Below are 10,262 nucleotides of genomic sequence, written 5' to 3'. Positions count from 1 at the left end.
AACACCTTTCATGCTGAGGTTTTGTTTTTTTTAACAATCCTGGTTGTATCTCTGACTGCTCGAGTACTGTAGAGATGTCTTTTCAATCAAACACTCAGCACAGAGCCTGTCACATGTTGTATAAGTTATTGCATAAGGCTCTTTGTTTCAAAAAGCCATCTTCCAAGTTATATTTGCATCTTGGAAATTGTCATGTTTGGGGGCTTGGGGTGGTCGTGTTTAAACACATTTAAAATAAAAATTCATAGTTCAGGAAGCAGGTATTTCTCTTAAGTTTTAAAACTTGTGTTTTCAGTAGAAAGAAGAGCAAATCCATAAGGGTGGGCACCAAAACGTGTCTCTTGACAGGTTCTTTTTATAGCAAAAGAAGGTTGCTTTTAGGGAACATAAGGCCTTACATAATGCTACAGTAAAGTCATGAGAAAAAAGCAACTAACTTGTGCTGTGCAAGTAAAGTGGCCTGGAAAAAACTGTATAAAGTTACAGCTTGCTGAATAACCTTAATAAATTTGTAAGGACAAAGTACAACCAGAGAATGGCAGAAACACTTTACCTAGTCCATTGAGTGGGCATTGAAGCACAAGGTGAATGAAAGCCAGAGTCAGTAAACACAAGGTGACATACAGTGGCAAAACCAATCCCAACTCCACTTAAAAAAAGGGAGGATCAGAAGTGACTGTTACCACTCCTGGCATAGGACCTTGGGGCTACAAATTCAGTGAAAGCATTATCTTCTGCTCAGGGCTCAAAATAAGCAAATGAAACAGAAAACATTGCAGTGCCACTGTATAAAGCTCTGGTTCACTGCCTCCTTGACAATGTACGTAGTTCTTGTCTTCTCATACCAAGTGGAATATATTAATGCTGAAAAAGGTTCCAGAGGCAGTAAGTGTGATCAAAGCCATAGAACAGCTTCTATGTGAGGAACTCTGGAGCAGTTTAGGACACTCCAGATGGCAAAAAGGGACATTCGGGGATGAGGAAATGCCACATGTCTACAGAAATAGTAGCCCAGAAAGCACGTCTAGGCACCTGCTGTTTATGGTCTTTTCCAACTCAAGAAATGGCTGGCAGCAAATAAAACAGTAAGAGGAGACTCCAAAACCACACAAGGAGGTAGTTCTTCCTGCTACAGGAGCAAACAAGAGAACGGCTTTTTGGATGCTATAATTTATACTGTGTGAAAGGAAATCTGGACAAGCACTTGGAGGAAATTCTACAGAAGCTTTAAAAAAGACAGTACTTACAGTATCTAGAAGGAGCCTACAGGAAAGCTGGGGAGCAGCTTTTTATCAGGGTGTGCAGGGACAGGATGAGGGGGAGATGAAAAGAGGGGAGGTTTAGATGAGACATCAGGAAGAGGTGTTATCCTGTGAGGGTGGTGAGGCAGTGGTTGTCTGGAGAAGTCGTGGCTGCCCCGTCCCTAGAGATGTTCAAGGCCAGGTTGGATGGGGTTTTGAGCAACCTGATCTAGTGGGAGGGGTTGGAACTGGATGGGCTTTAAGGTCCTTTCCAACCCAAACCATTCTATGATTATATGACAACAAATCACATGCACCCCAGGAGATTCATCAAGCTGAGGAAAGCTGAAGTCTGGGAAAGTATGACAAATACTGGTCCCATTCTTATTCTTTTCTTAGCCTCCTATACATATCTTTATGACTACCTGCCTAAACAGACCTATGGTCTTTCTTTGTACAGGATATTTTTATGTTTTGGGGGCAGTAGATGTTACTGTCAATGTGCTACTGCTCTGCTATGCATTTAGGACATAAATGCAGAAGAGAGAGTTCAAACTGAAGGTTTCACTCCTCTCCTGAACTAGGAGATACTCTGCTATCTGAACCCTTTCTCACACCGCTTAACCACACACAGGGGTGACTGGCGTGGGGTTTTTTGTTAGAAATGAATGCACTTTCCTTTTTCTCTTTCAAGCAAGGATATTACCAGGTGTATTGGCAAATGTGCTACCATCTTACATGTTATAGCTGGTATATTTGGATTAGAAATTAAAAGCTTGTTATCTTTTGTAAGATGTAATATGAAAAGCAGAAAAACTACTGGTTTCTGAACAGCGACAGGAAGAACCTGGAAAGGATTTGAATTCAAGGTTAAAAGAGTTTTAGAAGCTGGAATGTGAGTTCCATCACCCAGTTTGAGGGAGGCCAGGGTGCATGTATTAAGATGAGAAAGCAGCTTAGTTTATAATCTTATCAAGCAGATGAGTTTGCTTACATTTTTTGCAGGTTTTGATATTTAATATAATTAAATTATGTAGAGTCTTCTCATGAGATAAAAAGAGATGTGTATCTTTTTTTCAGGGAACTAAATCCCCAAACTTTAGATGAAGTGCATGGATTAAGCAGCCTTTCAAGTCTTATGGTGATTGGTTCTTCGTGATGAATCAAGAAAAGTGAAAGATCTTAGTAAAGAGTGAGAACATAAATCTGTATACTGCTTATATACAGTCAATTATTCATATTTAAACCTCCAAAGTAGAACCAGCTCAGGCTTACAAAACATCTGTATTTACATATGAACCAGCATGATTTCTGGATGTTCTCATTAGGAGCTCAGTCTGGTCACCTTTATAGATGACCCTGCCCTAAATATAAATATGAAATCAGGCATTTTGCAGGTTTTCTGTTTGTTTTTTTCAGTGGAAAACAAGAGTAGTAGGGATTTCTTCCTCTCAGCATGTTGGTTGAGTTTACAGTTACACTCTAAATACAGATCATTCAACGTATTGTAAGATCTAGCTTAATATAAAATCTTCTTTAGAAAGTAGGTAAATATTCCTCGTACTAGTTTTGTGCTCTGCACAACATGAAACGGATTTATTCTTATGATCTTGCAAGCACCAGAATATTTTCTTGCCAGAAGCCTTCGTTGGCAGGTAACCCACTTTTTCTGAAGAGCCGAACCCATCTTTCACCTCCTAATTTAAACGAAATTTATTATCAGATTCTACTAAAGTATATCGTTTTACAAGACATTACAATAACTATGCAGGTATTAAACTGGATCTTGGGTTACAAATGAAGAACAAATAGGTCTTTAAAGGAGAAAGGAAAAAACTGAAAAGTAGCAGAACTCAGGACAAACTTCTGAAATATCCCTAAGACTTTCCACTCCTTTAACAGTATTCCTTAGCTAATCCTTGAAACCACCCTGAAAAAATGCAGCTCTTGTTTCAATGTAACATATAGCCAGTTACTGAACACTAAAAAACCCACTTTCTGGATATATACTTTCCTAAGCAGAAGAAGTATCAGTGTATTACTGGAAAAGTATGCATCAAGCTGTGAAGCTTACTAGAAATTATTCAAAAAGAAAAGCCATGGGAAGTCTGGTTAACTTTGTGCCAATGAGTCCTTGGTAGTTACCATCATAAAACTACTAATAATACAAAGCAGCAATAATCAGTGCTCAAATATGTCTATATTCTCTTATATCCTATTAGAGAAATATACTTCTGACTTACAGATTCACGTTTTTAGCCTGTGAAGATCGTGTGATTTGCATCAGTCCCTCATAACACTGCCCCTTTGTCATGCCGCTTAGTTTAAACAGACCTCCAGATCATTCTCTCTGAAAACATTCAGGTATTTGCCTTAACCTCTGTCAAGAAGTCATACCAAAGAAGGGGCAAGACAAAGCTTTTAATGAAATGAGGTATATCTGACAGAAATATCACACATCAGGAGCTCTGCAAATGCAAAATTTAAGTCTGCTTAGTATCTCTAGCTAAATTTGGGGGATAATTTAAGCCTCTTCAAACATTAAATTCTTTTTTTTTTGCAGCAATGTTTGCAGGCAAATATTTACCTCAAATCACTTTTACCAAAGCTGGTAGGGGAAGGTTAGAACATTTCTCCTTTGAGCAATCTTTGGAGAAAATATCCCCCAGGCTGCTTCTTGCACTACTTCACTCTTTCTCTGCTAGAAAATCCTTCTTAGGCTTCTGTCTGGCTCATCTGAGACACCATGGAAGTATTGATAAGGCTTTTATTTCTCTTTTTTCCAAGACAACGCTAAAAGAGGAGTTGCTGTTGCAGTATGGATGGACTGACCCTTGGCAATGATTGCAAAGAAAGTGGGTAGTCCAGGACATAATACCCAAAAGTCAAAGCCAGGCAGACAGGTGGCTGGCCATGCAAGCTATAATGCTAGTCACGTGTCTTGTTCAACAGAGACCAAATACATAAATACACATTGCAGAACACACATTAAAAATATCATGACTTAAGGGATTTTTCACCTGGAGTACCCACAGGACAGGAAGGACATGGATCTGTTGGAGCAAATCCAGAGGAGGCCACAAAGATGATCCGAGGGCTGGAGGACCTCCTGCATGAGGACAGGCTGAGAGAGTTGGGCTTATTCAGCCCAGGGAAGAGAAGGCTTGGGAAATACCTTAGAGCATCTTCCAGTACTGCAAGGAGCTCCAGGAAAGATGGGAAGGGGCTCTTGATCAGGGAGTGCAGGGACAGGATGAGGGAGAATGGTTTTAATCTGAAAGAGGGGAGATTTAGATTAGATATTAGGAAGAACATTTTCTAGTAGGAGTGGTGAAACACCGGCACAGGTTGTCCAGAGAAGTCATGGCTGCCCCATCCCTGCAGGTGTTCAAGGCCAGGTTGGATGGGGCTTTGAGCAACCTGATCCATTGGGAAGTGTCCCTGCCCACAGCAGAGGTGTTGGAACTGGATGATCTTTCAGGTCCCTTCCAACCGAAACCATTCTGTGGTTCTACAATTCATGGTATTTGATTGTTTCCCACATATTTATTATCCTCATAAGAACCCAAGCACAGTCGGCACCAGTGTACCTATTCAGGCACCATTAAAATGGAAAACCTTTACTGCAGAGACCTTTGATACTCATTCTGAAAATACAGCAGCAGTAGTCATCAAACATCAAAATAGGTTTTATAAGAGTAGGTTGGTTTTATATGCTAGCTTTTTCCTTAGAAGATGTCTCCACGTAGTTGTTAAGCCACAGTACACAAGTAGAATATTTAATTTTAATTGTTATCAAGGTTTTATGGTCCCTGAAACACAGAGAGAAATCAAGGTGCTTCACATTTCTTCAGCCTCTGTTTACCAACACACTGTAGCTTGACTTCAGCTCAGCAATGAATGTGTTGTTTTTTACCAGTATTTTTCTGCTATGCTAGAAGTTTAATGTTTCCTAGCTACATTTCCTTGTAACAAATTTCCCAGAGAATAACTCAGCAATTTCCTAGTGAAGGTCAAGAATGGTGGTAACAAAAAGTAATTTTTTTCTGTCTTTTTTCTATTGCCAATATACAATAGGAAAAAGAGCATCTAAAAGAAAAAAAGTCATGTTCACAGGAAAGAAAATCGGCACAAGAGTATAGACAGAGCTCTTCTAGAACCTACAAGTATGATTTTCTCCAAAGATTAATCAAATGCTACTTCTTCAAATTAAGATGTGCTACCAAATTCTCTACCTTTTCTGAGAGGGAAAATGTATTAGAATATCCTAACATTACCGAACAGGTCACTTAAGGACTGGTCTTCTCTATGTGTAGTCACTGTTTGATCATGGATCTCCAAGCACTTAATCACAGCATACCAGAAATCATACAATTACATCAAGATCACTTGTGTTTTGATTATTGTACCTCACATTAGAGCTCTGAATCTGGCCTTTTTGGCACAGTCAGCTAAAAAGGTGCCCAGACTGAGCTCCTAATGAGAACATCCAGAAATGGCACTGGTTCATGTGTAAATACAGAGGCTTTGTAAGCCCGAGATGATTCTACCTCTGAGGTTTAAAAATATTGTACAAAAGCATTGTCCTCTGATTAAAATTTAACTCTGAAGCATTGCTCAATTTAATCATCTTGTACTTTGCTCCATCTCCTCACCTTTTCAGCACTTAGTGTTAAGTACTGCTTGTGTGTGTTTCCACAGTGACTGCTCTACCATTCACAAAGTTATTGATTAACTTATGAGTGGAGCAAGAGGATTATCCTGAGACAAGACAGTTCCAAGGCACTTGTGGTTTTATTAACTGACTGCAATCTTTGTTTGAATATCACTATCCAGTTGTAGTTAATTATACAGTTCTGAGAATGTGCAGTCTTTCACTTCGGTATGTGAAGAATATCTTTGTGATTGCCTGCTATATATAGGTTTCACTGTCTCACAGAAACTATTTGTTGAAATAACTTCTGTTATCTTATTTTGAAACATATACCTATTCTTTAGACATCTGGGGAGCTTAGATTTTCCAGATGAAGAGATCACCAAGTGCTCTTAAACCTCAACACCAAACCCTGTGCATTACAGATGCAGCATGTACAATCCTTACAATTAAAGACTGTTCCTTGTATTGTTGTTTATGATGACTCCATCTGAATTTGGAGACATAATATCACCTAATAACTTGTTGAGAATCTATTAGTAGTTTTGAAATCTCTGAGGGCACTGTCAAATATATTGATAAAACCAAAAATCATCCCTAAACTCAAGAACTTACGGTAAGTGGATTGCAATGACTTTTCAAAGCCAGGTTGGGCAGCCTGATTTAGTGGGATGTCCCTGCCCATGGCAGGGGGGTTGGAACTAGATGATCTTTAATGTCCCTTCCAACCCTAACTATTCTATGATCCTGTGATTCTATGACTCTATGACTTAACTGGATTATTAACACAGTTGTTTGGTAATGAGTTCAAGTCACAGTTTACAAAGTAATGAGCTCAGTAACAAAATTTTGATCACGACTTTCCTGTCCATTATCAAATTTATTCGTATTTTCTGAAGTGGTAACACCAAGCCTACTGTGACTTAAGCACAAGAGCTGCCTTTCCTCTATTAACTCCTCGTACACTTCTCCTTGGTTGTTGCTGAATTTCCAGTGCAGCACGGTGTGGAAGCTGGCAGTAGTGACAACTGTGCATTCCTTGGTTCGCTTCTGCTATCCAACGCTTTCAAAAGATCATGTTTTCTTCAAGGTCAACCCCAAAGCAGACCTTATGTAGCCTGGTACATATCTATGTCTTCCAGCTGCTATGCATCTGACTCCCAGTCTCCCCTGTGTTGCTCCATAGTGAAGAGAGTCATAATGAGCTATTGTTAAAAATCAGACTATGTGGTCTAACATTTTCCTTGCTGTCATGTTTTCCAATCAGTTGTTTTACTGTGAAGTCAGTGGAAAACACTGCTATCCTCCGCAAGACTGCATAAGATGTGTTAGCCTGGAGGCTGCAGGCTACAAGGATGCATAAAGGGTGAACCCATGTGAAGCACTGAGCTATAAAATTGTCCCCAGACTGCTGTCGTAGTGATACATGTAGTGCAACGCCATGTTAGAACAGAACAAAAATGTCATGAACTTACACAGGATGTGGAAAACAGAATGTGTCTTTGTTTAAACATAAAGATTGACAACAGACATTGAGGTTTTTAAAAGGCACAAAAGGCTGTATCATTGTTAAGTCAATAAGAAATAATTGTTATCACTCTCAAGATACTGTAATTGAAATCTAAGCAATGCTAATAGGATCATCAATCATGCAAGTTAAGAGCAAACTACACCAGGGATTTGTAGCATCAAGGTCTTTCTGCAAAAAGCTGTGAAGTTAAATTAATAAACAGTTGGCATACTTGTGAAGGAACACTGGCCTCTGTGGCTGAAATGTTCTAGAAGTAATAAAATGCTATGAAATGTCAGCAAAACCCCACAGTTAAGACACGTGAGTGTGTGTTTGCACTTGCATATGTGGGTGCAGGGGGATTCAAAATAGAAGACACAGGAGTTTTATATTTAGTCTTGAAAACTCAGAGGTTTCAGTTAAGGACTGCGACAGCAAATAGTGTTAACACTAAAGCAGATTTTACCTATATCAACTGTGCAAGCAAGTTAAGAATGAATGGAAAGATTACATTGAGTTTACACTTTCCTCTGCGATAAACTACACTTGTTATGAGGTGTCCCAAAGAAAATCTAGTACTTGCTGGAAGTGTTCAGGGTACATGTAATTTTGGAATATGAAAAAAAAAAAAATGGCTGAAAAGCAGATTATCTGAAATTTAATTGACTTTTTTTTAAAAAAATAATTGAAGCTACAGTCAGCTGAAAAATGTTTTAAAATGAGATACCTTGATTTTATGATTACATCCAAATATTTCTATTTACATATGAAAAATTCAAAGATTTATAATTCTACCAAAAAATATCCCAGAGACAGCATCATTGTAACGGCATGAGAATGAACATCTTCAATACAATTTGTTACTCTTGTTGAAACACAGCTTTACTTTCAAAGGGAACATTGTTTAACATAGTTTAAAGATCATAATTTAACTACTGATTAAAACTCTTCACTACAAAGCAAGCACCAATCAAGCAAGCAAATTCTCACCTGCTTTTATGTCTTGTGCTTATAAAATAGAAGGAAAATTGAATGGAACAGAACTGGTTTCTATTTTCCTGCCTAGGCTTATAGGTACCAATGTGTCTGAATTTATCACAAATCATTGTACTTTAATGATGTGCTTCAGCTTTTATTAGCCAGTTTAATCCATTTTTTCCAAATTATAATTTGCTGTTATGTAGATGTTTTTTCCACAGATTAAATATTTATTAATTTCCATTCTGTTCTTCTCAGAAAATAACAAATGATGCTGAGACTGAATCATTAATAATCAGTAATGGGACAGTATGGAGGAACTAATGGTAGACTTACTAGAGCTAATCACCCTGGGAACCGTAAGCATTGTTTCCTTCTTTTGCCATCACTTGCTTTCTCACAAGCAAATATGAGAGATCGCAATGCCAGAAGTCATTTGCCTGCACTACCATGTGGGTATTCAAGGGCATGTGAGTTGGAGGGTGAAAGACAGTTTATCATCAAATTCCTTGTGTTTGGTACTTGCCTTTACGTGTCGGATATCATAGATGTTTGATCGCTGAAATGGCTTTGTCAGGATGTGTGATAAAGCTCGACAGCACACCCATCAAGGAGCACAGAGGGACAATGGCAGGAAGGGGACCCCAAGTAACGCTATGCCCTAGCTGGTCCCAAGCTCATCACAGAGCCATCAGCCCATCAAAGGCCCATCACACAAGCCCTGAGGAGCCCAGGGGCAGGACAGGAGGTAGGAACCCAAATCAAGGGCTTCTGAGGAACAAACCATCTTGCATGGCCCTCTCAAGGCTGTCCCAGGAAAGCCATAGGCTGCACCCAGCATGAAACCCACCACCAGGAGCCACCCGGAGCACCCTCAGTTCACAGTTCCAACTGAGCAAGGTGTTGCCCAGAGCTGTGGAACATATTGTGGGTGCTGGGGAAGAGCAGCTGGAAATCCCACAGAATTGATTTTGGGATGTTTGGGGAGGAGCAAAAGGTGGGAAGAGTGGTTGGGAAGGAACAGAAGTGGTAAAATGAGGGGCAATAGAAAGGTAAGCAGTTGGCTGCTGGGTGTGCTTGTCAGCCATGCCCTGTGCCTGGGCAGCACAGCCTGTCCTCACTGCTCGTCATAGTCCTTCCTCACTCTTTCACTCATGGCTCAGTATGTGTGTGTGCATGCGTGTGTAAGAGCCACCAATGAAGCTGGTGAAGGGCCTGGAGAACAAGTCTTATGAGAAGTAGCTGAAGGAACTGGGGCTGTTTAGCCTGGAGTAGAGGAGACTATACAGAGACCTTGTCTTGTCAACAACTACTTCAAAGGATGTCGTAGTGAGGTGGGTGTTGGTCTCTTCTACCAAGTTACAAGCAATAGGACGAGAATAAATGGCCTCAAGTAGCACCAGGGAAGGTCTAGTTTAGACATTAGGAAAAATGTCTTTACTGGAAGAGTAGTGGAGCATTGGAACAGGCTGCCCAGGGCAATGGTGGAGTCTCCATTCCTTAAGATGTTCGAAATAGGTGTAGAAGTGGCACTCTGGGACATGGTTTAGTAGGCATGGTTGTATTGTGCTGTTGCACCTGATGAGGTCTTTTCCAACCTTAACTATCCTATGATTCTATGTGTGCACACACATGTGCACATTAGTGTGTGACCACACGTGTGTGCACATGTATGCACACATGTGCCTGTGTGGGTGCACACATGCAGCATCTAGGTGCAGCGGCTGGGGTCAGAGGGTGGGTGTGAACCCCATGTCCAAGGTGCAGTGACCACAACAGATGTGAATGTGCAAGCACATGTGCAAGCACCAGTAAGGATCATACTGGATGGAGAGTCGGACTGGTGGAGCGGCATGGAGTTAGCGTGTGTGTGGCATCT

The sequence above is a fragment of the Cuculus canorus genome, chromosome Z (assembly GCF_017976375.1).
Source record: "Cuculus canorus isolate bCucCan1 chromosome Z, bCucCan1.pri, whole genome shotgun sequence".
In the NCBI taxonomy this organism is placed as follows: Eukaryota; Metazoa; Chordata; class Aves; order Cuculiformes; family Cuculidae; genus Cuculus; species Cuculus canorus.
Note: the sequence above shows the minus strand (reverse complement) of the source record.